General features: G+C 37.4%; 1 protein-coding gene and 1 pseudogene across 1 annotated transcript in view; both read left to right on the top strand.

The window, feature by feature from the left end:
• Window positions 1-17,055, top strand: part of STXBP6 (syntaxin binding protein 6) — a 170,480-nt gene that overhangs the window by 36,514 nt on the left and 116,911 nt on the right. The window lies entirely within an intron of this gene.
• Window positions 7,620-7,735, top strand: LOC111729787 (annotated as a pseudogene).

Consider the following 17,055-nt stretch of genomic DNA (forward strand, 5'->3'; position numbering starts at 1 on the left):
TGGGGAGGTGGAATGGAGGATGCTTGTTAATTGTCGCAGTGTTAATTGTGGCCATGGAATTGGAAGATTAAAAGCCTTCTGAGAACTCTTTGAGTTTGAAACATCTTTTTCTGGAATACCTATAACTTTCCAAAGAGAATAATTTCCCACAAACTTAGAGATTTTATTCAGATAACTAGTCCGTGCTTGGGATTGGTTGAAGAGCAAGCTTGTGAAGAGTAGATATTTTTGGAAACCTGCATTCACTCTCTATTTCTGAGACTATTCTTTTAGACTGTGTTTCAGTGCGAGGTTTGAAAACCTGCAGAGTGTGTTTCCCTTAGTTGTTCTGCTGAGTATCTACCTGATATCTTTGGTCATCGGCTGGCTTTGTGGAATGTCACGGTATTTCTTTTAAATCTAGTGCCTGCATTGGGTTTTAATGGAAATTTCCAACCCAAAGGAACTGCTTGGATTGACAATTGAAGTGCTTTTAATTTTCAGTAAATATAATGAACGCTAAAAACTGTATTTTCTTCTTAATACCCACATACCAGAATATTAGAAATGTTTAAATATCTGGGGATGCATGGTCTCAAGTACGTTCGGAATGAATAAATCGAAATAATGATCAGATATAACAATGGCAAGGCTGACTTGGCAGCTCTGAGCTGCTGATTGCATGTCTTTGCTTTAATCACCAAGATACCAGATTTTTTCAGCTATGTGTTTCTTATTTCTATATATAGGTTTATCAGTATCTGAAGTGATTGCTAAAGATCTGGAAAGTGGTGTCAAAAGTTGGGTGGGCTATCTAATCCTAATTTGTTTTTACAGTGTGCAGTTATTAATAGACCAATAAGCTAGTAGTGAAAGAAATGAGTTTGTGAGCTAGACACACTATTAAAATTGTAAATGAACAACTTAGCATATGGCTGTGATGAGAATAAAAACAAAAATTGGAGGGGAAAAAAAAATAAACCCTAAGGATGCCCGGTTTGTTTAGAAACATTGACGGGGCAAGGTTAATGAAGGGTAAACTAGAATCTCTCTATATTCTAGAATATTCTCTCCCCACTTTCTACTTCTTTCCATTGTAGTGCCAGAGCCTGAACTATCTTGCCCCTTTATATAATTGTACAAAGTTTGGAATTTTCCACTTGTTAATGATGCACATTTGTGGAGATTCGACCTGCTTTCCTAAGGAAAGTCTGTAGGGTGCTGACAAATCAATAAAATTAGGAATTGATTATTCTAAATTCCAGAGGACTATTTTGCAGGGCATCTCAGGGCACTTCTATGTTTTAATTTTCTACTCTCCCCTCACCCCTCCCTCCATTCAGTTGTCTCTGTGTGCAGAGGCGCAACAACATCCGATAGTAATTCAAAGGCTGTCAGCGGAATAAACTAAGATGAATGAGGATTAAATCCCTGACTGATGATATGCTCACCAGGACTAGACAAAAAGAACTTTTTATTAAAATCACAAATATAAAGATTTGGGAATATTTCATTTTAAAGGTTAACACAATCCACTGCAGGGAGGGGCATTATAAGGAAAAATCATCCCCAAACATATCTGGTTGACATTTCTGCTAATGTCACCTGAGGGAAGGCTACTGCAGTCCATCCCTTGGACAAGAGGAAGACTACAGGTCTATCGCAGTGCAAAAGCAGAGAAAATGACGTCAAAAGTGATTTGGAAAATAAACTGCTCTTTGAAGATGTCTTTAGAGAAAAGTTTATTGCAAAGTACGATAGTTATAAAAACTTTCTCAGCCAATCAAGATTTGAGTGATATTACTCCCAGGATTTTAAAGGATTTTGAGCATAATACGCTCTGCCTTTGGCAATTATAGATAACATGAAAAATAATCTTGCTTGTTCCACTCGACTCTTTCAGAAGGATGTCAACACAGCCCAGAGGCCAAGGAGGAAGCAGCCTCAGCCACTGAGAACCAAAGATTAACATTTGAGGGAAGGTGGATTGTTAGCCAGGAGGGTGGGTGCGGAAAGACCCACCAGGGAACAGGGCCGGGTGTGGGAGTGCGGAAACCCATGAGGAGGCCTCCATCCCTCACAACACATCGGTCCTGACATCCGTAAACGTTCTTCGTTAATAATGAGTCACAAGTGTCTAATGCTTCATGCAATGCCTGAATATCATGCAGCAAGAGAAGAACACTAGAATACCATCCATTCTGGTTTTCTTACACCTCTGACTTTCAATTTTTGTATTCTACACTCGCGCTTTTACTTGTTCTTGTCCACTAAAAAGTCTGAATTTCACCCCATTATTTTTTAATTAGGGAGCGCACCTTGGCTAGCAGCAATCGGAAACTTTATTTAAGAAAAGAAATAGCAGAGGGACTAACACAGAGTCCTCACTCACTCTGGTCCTGGTAATATTCTGAGTGCTGCATATGTATTAACTCATTTGATCATAACAACACTCCTATGACATAGTTCAGATTATCACCCACCTTTTTACAGGTGAGGAATCAGGCATAAAAAGGTGAAGTAACTTGCCCACGTTGATGCAGCTAATTAGCATAGAGCTGGAACGTGAACAGAGCAGCCTGGCTTCACAGTCGTCACAGTCTGTGTTCTTAACCAGTATGCATCCTCTCCTAATTGGCAAATGACTAACCTCTGCATTGGACACATTTTTTAAAACCATAATTTATCATTTATTTACAAAATTACTCTGCGGCTATAGCTAAAAATCTCAGCAAGCAGGACAAAGTGTTAGCAATGTACTAATGGAATTGCTTAGCCTGTGTGTTTTTCTCAGTAATCACAGGAAGTGAAATTTGTGAAATCTCAACTCTTTAACTTGCCTAGCAATAACTGTTGTTTGCCCAATATAAAAGACTCTGTGATAGACTAACCCCATGGCATTTCTACCTGGTAGAAAATGTATCCATCTGATTAGTCAGAGCAGTGTTGCAAATCCAGCACCGTCCACAGAAGCAATTCCAGAAGGTGTGTTTAATCTCCCGTTAGTCCCACACTTCTTGTCCTAATTTCCACCACCTACTCATGATTCCCATTGTGTTCTCTCTTTAGCAAGAATCTAACCCCCCCCCCCCCTCCCCCCCCCCCCCAGGACTTTGCTAGACTGGTGGGAAATCAAATAAATGCTTGCTTGTTAGTTTATACAGCGAAGTAGAAAGAAAAAACAATAATAACATCCCTTTGCCAAAATTAAATCAAACTAGGCAGGCAGCAGAGGAGAAATATTTGAGAATATGTCAGAGCCGTCCCTACATAAATATTTTCATTACAGCAGTACCGTTCCAACTTTATGTCTAAGCCATTCAGAAACACTGGTCCCTTACCCATTTTCTAGGTAATACATTATAGGGGGCTTCTGGCAGGACTAAGGTGGAAGGAGAAGGTGGAATGCTGCTTGCTGTCTTTGTATTGTAACTTCCGAATAAATCAGAAAGTCGTCTTTTAGTTGGATTCTTTTCCCTTTCACTCTTTAATGTAGGGGAGGGACAAATTATAATATATTTCTGGGGCTATTTGCAGATTATAAAATACTTTAAACACCTGCGTACCAACTTATTCAGTATTTCTAAAGTGTTTCCTCTAGGACAGGTGAGGTCCCGGGACTGAACCAGAGGCTCCCCTCTTCCCATGGCTATTACAGTTTTACATTTATGGAGATGAATACCTGAGTAGGTGTAACGTTACCTTATAGTTTGTTTTCTGGCCATTGTTAACTTTAGTTGTTTTGCCTTTGTAATTGCTTGTGCCTAGGATATCATTAGTCTCGTTTAACTAAACTAGTAATGGCAGGATATGTTCTGATCTTCGAGGCATCTAGTACCTTTGTGTTCAGCTGGTCACAGTGCACTTGGTGTGATGCGCTGACACCTGGGCAAGGACTGTCGTCTTCATTTAGGTGCATCTTGTAGTGAGCAGAAGGACTCAAAAGGTTGATGTCTAAACCACAAAAATTATTTTATGAAAAACTAAATGAAAATGCATTTAGGGGAATTTACCGTTTAATGAAGCTCTATTGTGAATTCACCTTTCAGGTCAAGTCTCACTCCTATGTAATTTCATGTCTTTTGCATGTCACACATTATGAAGGTGGAGTGCATTTGTGACTATGAATAGTTTATCAAATTGAGCACAATACCCTAAATGATGAGCTATACTGAAAACTCCTAATTGTATGGGTAGAAGAGTGTTTTGGTACCATGGTGTCTTATTTCCCTATCTATAGTAGCTTATTCTTAGCTATAAGTTTTCTGGAGAAATTTGAGAAGACAAAGAAGTTCAGTAGGTATTACTTCCTTGTGATAATTTCCTGAACTCTCCCCCTTTGCAGAATTAATTGTTTCCTCCTGTAAGTGTATACCTCTAGCTTGTCACTCATTGCAATCTGACATATTATACTCACCTATCACCCTGTCTGTGTCCCCACTAAGTGTGAGTGCCCCCAACTACCCAGGGACAGTGGCTTAATCATCTGGACATCCCTTAACACCAGCACGACAGTGTATATAAAAGGAGGTAAACACATGCTTATCTTACTGAATTATTTGAAAAAATAGAAAGATAAAGAGATGGCTAGTGAGAATATAGAAACACTAAATAAGGCACAGATTTAATGAATAAGAACTACAAGTAGATCATGATCATTGCCACACATATTTTTTCTAACTACTCCCTTGGAGTTTGAGATTTTTATCTATTTCTAAATGAATTCAAAGGCCATGTAGTAATTTGTAATGTTTTCGAGGAATAATTGCATTGCTGGGTTACAAATGAGTCACTTAGCCCATTGTGAGTGCCCATCAACACTTAGCATCTCCGTTTCAGTACAGTTTTGATCTCTGTTTATCTTCGAATAAGAACTTTTCTGGGCCATTTTCACAAAAACACGGATTGCTAATGCAGCAAAGTGAAGAGAGAAAATAAATCTATGGCCCACACGTAGATGGAAACTTGATATTTGACAGGTGGCATTGCAGGTCAGTGGGGCAAGGATGGGTTGACTGTTTAGTAATAGGTACCATGACATTCAATTATTTACAATGAGAAGAAAAGGGACCTCTATCTCGCACCAAATACAAAAATCAATGTTAAGTGGATTAAAGATCTAAATGTCAAAAGCAAAGCCTTAAAGCTTTTGTTGTAAAATATGTAGGACTCTGTTCTTACTTTCTCAGAGTAAAGAAGGATTTCTTAAAGACCTGTACGAAGGACTAATCATAAAGGAATAGATTGTTAATTTGACTACATTAATATGAAAATCTTCTGTACACTAAAAGCACCATCAACAATGTGCAAAGATACTCACATTCAAAAAAAAGATATTTGCTATTTTGTGTAACTGACAAAAGGTTAGACTATACAAAGAATTTCTACAAATCAATAAGAACACCCCAGTAGAAAGTGGTCAATGGCTAAGGGCAGGCAGTTCATAGAGGACATACACATGACCGATAAATATGAAAGATGCTCAGCCTTACTAATAATCAGGACAATGTAAATTAAAATGAAATGTCATTTCACAATCATAAGATTGGAAAAAGATTTCGACATCTGGTAATACAGTTTTTGGTGAAGATGCACAGCAATGGAGCTTTAATACATCATGAGTGGAAATATAAATCAGTGTCACCACTTTGAGGACTATTTGGCAGCTGCTTCTACAGCATAAGATGTGTTTAGACAGCTCAGTTACCAGTTAAGTCCTAGAGAAACCGACGTGTTCATAAGGAAACATGGAAAAGAATTTTCAAGACAGCATTGCTTATAATATTGAAAATTGAACATAACTATCTATAAATAGGAAAATGGGTGAATAAGGTGTGCTATTTTGATAAAATGGAACACTGCTAAATACAGCAATGACAATAACTAAAGCTGCACGAACCAACATGTATCAGTTTCACAAACATAATGTTGCATAATGTGGAGCAGAAATAGCTAGTTGCAGTAGGAAATATCTCCTGTGCTTATATAAAGTTTACAAACATAAAAATGTTACATGTTTTCTAGGGTTAGTAATGTATGTAAGTACAATGATACGAATGGGCATTATTCACATCGAATTCGGATTTTAGGTCACTTTTGCTGGAGACAGAAGAAATGTGATCAGGAATGGGTACATGAAGACACCAGTGATGCTCGCAATGGGTTATTATACTGGGGTTATGGATCTTTGAGTATTTATTTTTGAGTATTTATTCTTCACTATCCTTTTTTGAATGTCAGAAATATTTCATATTAAAATATAGGCAAAAGAAAGGAATACTTAACTAAGAGATGTAAATTAAAGGTTAGAATACTAAATCCAAAATGCCTCAAATCTATGCCATAAATAAGTCCGTCATTGACTACACATGCCATTCTTTCATTTAAATTAACTAATGACCAGAACCTACTTCTCTATCTAAAGTATTTATTTATTAGTCAAATGTGCTGTCAACATTGCTGCTGCCGTCTCATCTATCAGAGCTATTAAGGCCATCATTTCTTCTTTCTTTAAAATACATAGGCAAAGGCCGAGCTTCCTCCTGCCACAGCCAGGCTATCATCTCTATAAAGATAATCTCTTTCCCCTTCTTCTTATCTCTCTGGCTATATTGACTATTCCTTTACTAAATCTTATAACTTAAATTCTGCTTGTTTTCAAAATTCTTGTAAGACTGAATCCTTTCCTACAGCCTTCTGATTCCGGTAAGTACACAGGAATGCTGCCCTTTCCAGCAGCAGCCTGGACACCAGAAAAATGCATCTTTTCACCTGACTCATTCTTTATTTTACATCTATATGGCCTGAGAAAACATTCGACTAGGAATCAAAACACTGTAGTGCCTGCTCCCAGCCCTCGCATACTGACCACATGGCCTTGGAGAGGCTACTTAGTCCTCTGAGCCTCCTCAAGGGTTTGCTGGAGAGAGTGAAGAGTGAGGGAGAGGAGCTAAGGGGAGAAGATAGAAAGAGGTGAATAAGAGACAGAGGATCTAATAGAAGGCTGACGGGGGGTGGGGGTGTGTGACTCATCCTGGAGAGATGGCTGCTGACAGAATAAAGGAAGAAACCTAAGAATCCAGTTGTAAAAAAGAAGACCCAGGTAAATTACTGAACAATGAAAGGAATCTTGGCAAGGCTTGGAATAATATGCACAGTATTCTGAAAAAGAGGGGTGAGGGTTGAGGAAGGTAGGAATCCTCTGGGTGTCTTACCAAGTAAGTATGATAGTGGAGGGGCAGCAGAAAGGTGCATAGAGACCCACTGATAGGAAGGAAGGGAAGTAGAGACCAACTTTAAAAAGCTGAGATATGAAAAGAAGGGTTGGGGCTTTTAAGTCGTTCTTATTTTAAAATATAGTAGGAAGGACAGTAGTCAATAAAATAGGCTAAAATAGGCAGTTGGGAGTAATTTCCTTCCTATGAGAAAATGACTGTAATTTGCTGCCTGATGTACCTGAGCTGCTGGAGACTCTGCATGTGCCTGTGTAGTGTGGATCTTTGTTCTGAAGTTACTGGGATGGGCCTTCAGCTGCTATTAAAAAGGAGTAACAGGATGTGGTTCCATAGTGTAGCGGTTAGCACGTCTGCTTTACAAGCAGAAGGTGCTGAGTTTGTGCCCCAGTGGAGCCACAGTCCATGGTCTACGGCCATGCCACCCTGAACAAGCCCGATGTCTGATCTCGAAAGCTAAGCAGGGTTGGACTTGATTAGTACTTGGATGGGAGACCACGTAGGAAGACCAAGTGCTGTAGGCATAAATAATAATAAAAAATAAAAATAAAATAGAGTAACAAGCTCTTGTTATTTCAATACCAGTTGATTTTACGCCTTGAATTGGTTTAGACACCTACCCTCTTACAATAATAAAATTGTATTTAAACAAACAGAAAAAGAACTTACTATTAAAACACCATTCGATATCTGGAAAGAAAGGATATTGTATAGATTGAGTTAAGCTAATGCTTTTTGGTATGTGTTTGCAAATATTGGAATATTTTAGTGAAATTACATTTCTTAGGACAACTATAAATTCCTTCATGGAGATCACATTCTAAGCTCCTTATTAAACTGTCAGAGGGCCATCAGATAGATTCCTGATGGAAACTCACACCAGGTTGGCCTTGTTCATTGGAATGAGAACAGTAGTAATTGTTACCTTTCACTGAGATCTTGTAAGTTCAGCATTGTGTTAATGAAGTACTTTACAAATATATCTTCTAATCCTTACCACACCCCTGTGAGGTAAGTGGTGTTATTTTCATTTTACAAATAGGAAAAAATGCGGCTTAAAAAGATTATACGACTTGCCTACTAAGTGGCAGTGACTAAAAGGCATAGCCCCCTTGAAACTGACTTCAAAGCCCCCTTGCCTCTGGGGCCTTGAGTCTGTTGCACCCTCAGCAATACATCCCACAGGCAGGACTTCTAAATCCCATGTTTTTCTCGCCTCTGGTGGTCATGGTATATGCCACTACACCCACAACTGGGTTCATTTTCCTGATTCCCAGAAATAAGTGAAACAGACCACAAGTTATGGAAAAAAACAGTCTCTAGTTATAAACAAAAGTCGCTTGGCAAACCTTTCATAATATAAAAAGTTAAATGTCCTAGGATAGTTGATACTGAAGTTGAGAGCCTGTGAGGTGGTTGGGGCTTGAAGGATCTGATGTCAAGTGAGGTGTTGGGGATTGGCAGGTGAAGAAGACAGAGACCAGGCTCATTGAGGTCCCCCAAGAGCTGTGTGACTCCACTGGGATAGAGAAAATTCTGATGGTTAGCAGACTTTTTCCAATTCAAATAAGATACATGGTTCTTATTTATTAAACCGCGTTCTCTAGAGAAACAGAACCAATAGGATATAGATAGATAGAAAATGACATATTATGAGGGATTGGTTCACATGATTATGGATCTAAGAAGTCCCACTATCTGTCCGCCACAAGCTGGAGGCCCAGGAAAGCTGGTGGTGCAGCTCCTGTCCAAACCCAAAGAACCAGGGGAGCCAGTGTTGTAAAACCTAGTTCGAATCCAAAGGTCCAAGAACTAGGAGCACTGATGTCCAGGGGCAGGAGAAGATGGGTGTCCCAGCTCAGCAGAGCTTGAGCCTGACCTTCCTCCACCTTTCTGCTCTATTCAGACCCTCAGCGCATTGGATGATGTTCACTCATATAGATGAAGGCTGATCTTCATTTCTCAGTCCACTGTTTCAGACACTAATCTCCTCCCAAGACACCCTCACAGACACACCTACAAATATTTTATCAGCTTTCATCTCAGAACTTCCCTTAGCCCAGTCAAGTTGACACATAACATTAATGATCACGTATGGCAGTGTTTTACTAAAAATGGAGGAAAAAAGGAGAATAGCTAGAAATGTGCACTTAACAGACTTGAGTTTCGTTTTTATCAAACTATGAAAAGGATAGTTAAATAATTACCAACGAGGAAGTACATAGCACAACTGCTGAAGAATCACTTCATCTTTTTGGAAACAGAAACATATAAAGAGAAAATGTTGAGTAGTAGTGATCAAACATTAAATATAGTCAAGGATTTTAATGAGCAAATGTTTTTATTTTATTACATTTTTAATTAAATTTATTGGGGGTAATATTGGTTAATAACATTATATAAATTTCAGGTGTACGACTTTATAATACCACATCTGCAGGTCCATCGTGTGCTCACCATCCAGTCTAGACTCTTTCCTTCACCATCTATTTGACCTCCTTTACCCTTCTGATTCCCCCCTTCACCCTACTTCCCCTCTGATAACCACCATTCTGTTGTCTGCACCTATGAGTGAGTTTGGTTGGTTGGATGGTTGGGTGGTTTGTTGTTTTTTGTTTTATATCCCACATATGAGTGAAATCATATGCTCTTGTCCTTTTCCGTCTTACTTATTTCACCTAGCACGATACTGTCAAGGTCCAACCATGTTGTCATAAGTGGCAATATTTTATCTTTTTTATGGCTGAGTAGTAATCCATTGTACATATGTACCAATCATCCGTCAAAGGACACTTAGGTTGTTTCCATGTGGAAATGTGTTAAAACTATTAAAATGAAACCATTAAAATTGAATTGTGATAGTCTTATTTTAAAAAATGGCCCACATTTAACACACCCCCTTTAAAAAATAATTTCGTATACAAACACAAGACATTTATATACCTTCCTCCAAGCTTTGGGTATTGAATACCTAATTCTTTTCTTTCCTAGTACCATGAGCAAGTATACTGTTAAGTTTCAAGATTGGTCTTTAGTGCTTTTTGATACCTAGTTGCTATTTGATGTTCTTTTCTCTTAAATTGGGAAGACCAAAGTCTGTACATAGGAATCACAGTGAAACTTTACAATTTCTGGATATCAAAATCTCTGGAAAGCTAAATTTTTTGAGTGTTTCTCTCTTACTTTATAATCCTCAGTAAGACACAAATGAAACTTCCATAATATTCAATTTGACCTAACTTGTCTCCCTTAGGTCCTGTCATCTGAGTAGCTATTTTTCTCTTTATTACAAACACACATTCAAAATTTCGGTTCTTGGGCATTTAAGCAAGTAAAGATTTATAAGAAAATAACCTCGCTATCACCCGCCCAGCCCATCCTTGCGTAAGTACATGCACACAGGGACACGCATTCCACTCACCTTCTCTCACTACTATTTCCGCTAACAAGTATACATTTATTTAATTAAATAGATTGCTATTTTACACAAAGAAAATTAAAGGTATGAGGCAGAGACACAGGTGTGAAGTGTATTCACAGGTCTATTTAAATCATTTTAGATTGGACAAAATCACTCCTAGTTCTCAAATAGGAACAATTTAATCTGAAGTACTAAGTGACTTGAGAGCAATTTGGTTTTTAAAATTCCCGTTGAATCTTTTTGAAGAGAAATAATTCTTCACTAAAAAAGTTGATGAACCCTAAAATAACTTAAAAAAATTTTTGTCTTGTTTTCCATTTTATTCATTAGTTATTAAAGCATCCAAAATGTTTTTGTGAGATTAGGAAACGAAACATCACATTTCTGCCAGCGTATTTGTCACAGGGTAATTTTTCCTTTCCTAGAAACCTTTCTTTTTTCTCTTTAATATGAGCCACTATTTACTATATCATGTACCCATGTCAGGATGAGATTTGAAAGTGAGGTTATTTTAAGCATCTGAGGCAGAAATTATCCTGAAAGTACTTGACTTCTGAGTGTGCTGGATGCCGAGTTCTGCTTGTTGTATAAGCAGAAGGCAGACAACTTGGGCAGCTCTGATGCACCTCACCCTGAATACAGCATGCCCTGGGAAGGAGGAAGTCAGGCAAGGGTGTGTGACAGAGCCCCTGTCATGACATCAGCAGGATTTTAATCTTGAGGGCACACTCTGATTCACAGCACCTGCTTTCCTTCCCATGCAGGAGCTTGAGCCAACAGCTTTGAAGTCGGGAAACATTATTTAATAGTGCAGTCGGGGAAAAGTTTTCTTTCAGACTCTTAGTTTAGAATGAAATTGAAACCTTATATTTTGACCAAATATTTGCCAATACAACTCAAACATCGGGTGTTATGATTTTGCTTTCCCACAGTTCATCTATCAGCAGTCAGTTATGCTCTAGGGTTAGAATGTACCAACTACATGTGAACTGCTGCAACAGGGGAGAAGAAGGTACCAGGCTGCTTGGTTCAGTCTCATGTTATAATAAAGCATTTGTGCTGATAGATAAATCCTTACTCTTCAGCAATTTGACAGACTACCAATTCTAAAGTATTTTATTAAATGAAACTTTTCCCCTTTGTTCCATTTCACCAACTAAACAAGATTTGCCCCTGGTTAGATATCCATGCCTACAGTTAATTTTTTTAAAAAAAAATAATCACCCCATTTTAAAAAATTAAATGTGTTCATGAGTCTTAGGACTATCTGTGGCTTCCTCATACCATGAACACCCCATAATTCTGGCTCCTTTGACAATGACTGTAATATTTTGTTGACATAATTTAAATAGAACCTTCAGGAGTCATTTCTTTGTTGCCTTATCCCTACTTAACTTTTTTTCCCCTCTAAGAATGGCTTTATTGATATATGTTATATACCATCGAGTTCACCTATTTAGAGTGTATAATTTAGTCTTTTGGTATATTCACAGATTTATGCAAACATAACTACTATCTACTTCACCACTGTCTTTTTCATCACACCCCTTCTCCCAAAAAAATCATACCCATTAACAGATATTCCTCACTGCTACTAACCACCAACACCCCTTCCTGTCTTCCCATCTCCTGGCAACTTTTTGGCTCTGTGTGTTTACCTATTTTGGACATTTCATGTAAATGGAATCAAACAGTATTTTGTGACTGGCTTCTTTCACTTAGTATAATGTTTTTAAAAGTTCGCTGAATTTGTGGTATATATCAGGACTTCATTCTTTCTTATTGCCAAATAATATTCCATCGTATGGCATGCCACATCCATTCATCAACTGATGGACATTTGAGTTGGTGGCAGAGTAACATTAGGATGTCCATATCTTAATCCCCTGACCAATGAGTATGTTACTTTACCTAGCAAAAGGGACTTTGCAGATGTGGTTAAGGTTAAGAACCTTTTGAGATGATGAGGTTATCCTGGGTTATCTGGCGGGCCTAATCTAATCACATGAATCCTTAAAAGTGGACTCATGTCTTTTGTCAGAGGGAGGTGTGACTTTAGAAGAAGTATCAAAGAGAGGCAACATTGCTTGCATTCAAGATAGAGAAGTCAAGGAATGTGGGTGGATGCTAACAACTGGAAAAAGCAAGGAAACAGATTTTCCCCATGTGCTTCAATAAATGAGTGAGACCTAGAGACTATAATATAATACATTTGTGTTAAGACATTAAGTTTGTGGTAATTTGTTGCAACAGCAATAGAAAACTGTTATAAATTGAATATACCAAAATACTATACACTCTAAATAGATAAACTTTGTGGTACATAACATATATCAGTAAAGCCATTCGTGGGGAAAAAGTTAAGTAGGGATACGGTATCAAAGAAATAAAACCTGATGGTTTTGTTTAAATTATGTCAATACAAACCTATAGTCATTGTCAAAGGAGCCAGAAGTATGGGGTATTCATGGTGTGAGGAAGCCACTGGTAGTCTAATACAGGGTTGTTTCTACTTTTGGGCTTTTATGACTAATGCTGCTATGAACATTTGGATACAAGTATTTGTGTGGACATATGTCTTCATTTTTCTTGAGTATCTACCTATGAGTAGAATTGCTGGGTCATATGGTAACTGAATGTATAACATTTCAAGTAACTGCCAGAGGATTTACCAAAGTGTCTGCACCACTTTTCATTCCCATCAGTCAATGTTTTCGTTTTTCTGTATCTTTACTAACACTTGTTATTATCTGGCCTTTTGATTTTAGTTATGCTGGTGGATATCAAATGATATCTCGTGGTTTTAATTTGTGTTTTCCTGATGACTAATAATGTTGAGCATCTTTTCATGTGTGTATTGACTATATATATATCTATATCTATATCTATATATAGATATATAGATATAGATATAGATATAGATATAGATAGATATATATAATCCAAGGATAAAGTAATAAGACAACATACAGAATAGGAGAAAATATCTGCTAACCATATATCTAATAAGAGACTTGTATCCAGAAAATATCCAAGGTCACAAAGATGTATACCTAGATTTTTAAAGTTTTTTTTAATCAAAATTATTGCAGTGACATTGGTTAATAATTAAATAAGTTTCAAGTGTACAATTCAACAACACGTAATGTATATATTGCATTGTGTGTTCACCTACCCAAAGTTAAATTTCCTTCCATCACAAATAGTGGGCCCCAGTTTTACTTCTTTATTTAACTCTATGATCCATTTTGAGTTAATGTTTGTATATAGTATGGGGTAGATAGTCAACATTCTTTTGTATGTAGATATCCAATTTTTCTAGGATTTAGATGCAACTGCATTTTAACTGAAAATATTAATCCCTGTAGATTATATTTGGGTGTTTAAGATTCTGTGGTGCTTGGAGAAGGCTTGCTATGCTGATGACAGCCTTTTCTTATAATCTTCTTTAATGAAGAATGTGTAATGAGCTTTCTATTCCCATACAATTTGCCAATACTTTATAAAAAGTGAAAAATACAGGAAATCAAATTTACTTTTGACAACCTCATCCTTTCACCCTTTCCTCTAGTTTTTGTTTTATTCCTGATAGTATTGGATTTTTTTCTACAGAAGCATTACATGAATTGATGATTAGGAAGAATTTTGAAAAAGGATGTTAGTTTTACCTTTGCCTGCTAATTTAGAGTTGCTCAACTCCTTACCCCCTGGAAATTATCAAGTTCGCCAGGGGCCCATCTGCATTTTCTTCCTTCTTCTCTGGTTTCCTTAAGCTGTGCTTCCTGTGCAAAAATGGATTTTTCTTAGCTGTTCCTAAATCATAGACTGCTCTGTGCCATCCCTTGTTTTTCCATGACAGAATGACCCTGGGAAGTAAGGATGGTCTAGGAATGGTCATGTTTGTGTCCAAGAGTTAACTACCCTAATTCCTAAACTGGAGAGATCCTTACCCTGGGAAGGACTAGTTTCCTAAAGCAGTGCTTCCCAAACTTGAATGTGTATACATATCTCCTAGGGATCTTTTTAAAATACAGGTTATAATTCATTATGTCAAGGTGGAGCCTGACAGTCTGCATTTTTAACAGTCCGTCACGGGTGCTAATGCTGTTTTGAGAGGTAAGATCCCTAGGGATCACAGATTCTAGGGGGAATTCAGGAGCTGGTAAACTTTGAAAGCATTCTAATCCTGACCCTGAATCCTTTCTAAATTTTCTGGAAATCAAAAAATAATTATTTAACGAAAGGCAGTACTCCCTCTACATCCTGCAAAACAAAGAAATCTATTTCAGATGCACTTCAGCACCTGCAGTTAGGTAGAGATTAAACGTCTCAAAGAAATAAAAATTCACCCTTAGAAAAATCTGCAGAAATTTTGTTATGGCTAGTTATACAGTTGCAAAGCTTGGATTTATATGCTCTAGGAGATGGCAGGGCGACATCCAAGGGCTTTTAGTGTATTATCCATGTCATGCCTCAGAAAGGTGTTACATGATTTATGCCTTAAGAACAGTGTCTAACCAGCCGTTTTAGTTATAGATTTGCCTACGTGATTTAAGAATGAAATGGGATAAGAATTGGACCTCTCTACCTGATCAGTCTGACTTTTCTTTAAGCTCAGTTAAGCTTTTATAGCAATTTAGGCAGATATCACCCGATTCCCTTATCATGAAACTCCCATCTACTTCAAATCCAAGGGCTAAGAACCTTGTAAGGTTATATTTCTTGGGAGCGATTTTACCCTAAGTTGTACAGTAAAAGGACATCGCTTCTGACCAGAGCGTATCTCTAACTATTCTTTCTGGTAGTTAATTCAAAAACAGTTATCTGTTATATTATCAATGATCATGTAATAATTGCCATTTTCTTTTAGGTTCACATTTTCTCAATTTTTGGAGGGAAACAGGGAGAGATTGATTGACCGATTGATTCACTGATTCATTTATTTATTCTACCTTTGCCTGATAAAGATTATTTATCTTGGAGCTGGATTAGAATTAGTTTAATAGGGTAGGTGTGCATACTGATTGGAAAGGGGGAGAAAAAAAGAGAGGAAGACTTCGTATAAATATACCATGATGTCATAGTTAATGCTATTTTCTGTAACTTTTAAAGAAATCTTTGTAACTTAGCTTCCTCGCTAGAAAAAGGATGAAGCAAAGTAAAAATTCGTATTTCCCCTTACTGGACTATTTTTAAAAGTCCACATGATTTACCTAATGTGTTGTTCTTGGTAAGTAAGGACCAGTGCCTTATAATGGTTGGCTTGGGATGAAATACAACTATAACAGTAATAGCAATTGTAGTCATCGTAATAATGCCAGTGGTAATAGTAATCATTGTTGGATTGTTTCAGCAGTGAAAGAATCCTAGCCCCACAGCATGTGTGTAATTTCTGGGTAACTCAGTGGACCATCTGCTTGACATGTGCTTGTCTCCTTGACTCTTAAAAACCTCATTCTACCACTAGCTAAAGAATTATATCAGTGTGTGGTTCTGAACCATAGTTGAAATGAAAGAATTTGCAAGGCCATCTCCTTTGTGCTTTTCTCTCAACATAGTCATTTTTGTTCTGTGTCTGTGTTCAAGTTGTTACAGAAATGCGGGAGCACCGAGTCTGACCTCTCTAGACAGTAATGATGTGAAACTCAATTGTGTGCTTTTGTTAAGCTCTGAGAAACATGACAAATTGTTCTCATCCATGATTCCCTTCTCTCCTCCTTGAAAAAGACAGTGTTGACCCAAGCATTGTGATAAATAACTTCTGGTAATAATGGTGAAAGCTGAGAGAGACTAATGTTTTGCTTTGCAGCAGTCCTGCTGTCTGGTACTTACATTTGAAACAGTTGAGGAAATAATTTTCTGAAAATGAGCAAAAACTGTTAAGCTAAGAGCTACATCCTTTGGAAATGTATTAGTGAAATACTAAAATGCAAAAGCAAATACTGAAATCTGCAAAAGCAAGCTCATAAATCTTGATCCATCATTGCAAATCTTCATCAGAGAACTATGCACAGGCCATTCTTCTAATGTACATTTGAAATGGAAAAGTTAAAAAAAGGAAAGAGTCTTCATGACAACTGATACAAGATTATAGAATAGAGAGAGAGACATCTGCAGAACCAGCAAAATCTATACCAGGGCTATGCGGGGCTGCAGCCTGGTTGGTCTTTTAAATGAAGAAAGAAAGGGATGGATATCTTCTTTAGGAAGAGAGCAGACAATAGAGTCAGCCTATCTTTGAAGATGTATAATTGCCGTAAGTTCATAGATTTTTCTTCCATTCACTTAATGAGAACAGTACAATAAGTCATTGCATCAGCTACTGTTTTGAAGTTCACATAAACAAAATCAAAATGAAAAGCCAAGCATTTGACTATCCAGTTAAGATGCAAACTTCACACCTTAATCTTGCGATTGAGGGTA

Source organism: Pteropus vampyrus, unplaced genomic scaffold (genome assembly GCF_000151845.1).
Source record: "Pteropus vampyrus isolate Shadow unplaced genomic scaffold, Pvam_2.0 Scaffold281, whole genome shotgun sequence".
Taxonomy (NCBI): Eukaryota; Metazoa; Chordata; class Mammalia; order Chiroptera; family Pteropodidae; genus Pteropus; species Pteropus vampyrus.